The sequence below is a fragment of the Tupaia chinensis genome, unplaced genomic scaffold (assembly GCF_000334495.1).
Source record: "Tupaia chinensis unplaced genomic scaffold, TupChi_1.0 Scaffold000237_1, whole genome shotgun sequence".
NCBI classification, from domain to species: Eukaryota; Metazoa; Chordata; class Mammalia; order Scandentia; family Tupaiidae; genus Tupaia; species Tupaia belangeri.
Window position 1 is genome coordinate 3,074,237 of NW_006159715.1, and position 408 is coordinate 3,074,644.

Consider the following 408-nt stretch of genomic DNA (forward strand, 5'->3'; position numbering starts at 1 on the left):
GGCAAAGAAGAGAGTTATTGGGACCAAAAGATGGCCTAATGGCTATATTGCTGGATTCCTATGTAGCCAATCATGGTTTGAGTCCTGGACCTGGTGGCTTAAAACTCACGCCGACGAGCACATATGCATATGTACCCAAGATCCCGAGAGGAGAATGAAGGAGAAGGGATTGCAGCATGGCCATCCTCCCAGGGTGGTGGGGGGGGGGTGATTTCTCACTTTCGGTCTCTTTCTCTCTGGCACACATACGTGCCCTATAGCAACAATCTCTCTTTTTATTTATTTATTTATTTGAGAGGTTTTTGCTATAGGGTGCGTGCGCTCACCAGACAGACAGAGACATAGAGACAGAAAGCGAGAAATCACCCCCCCCAGGGGGGATGGTCACGCTGCAATCCCTTCTCCTCC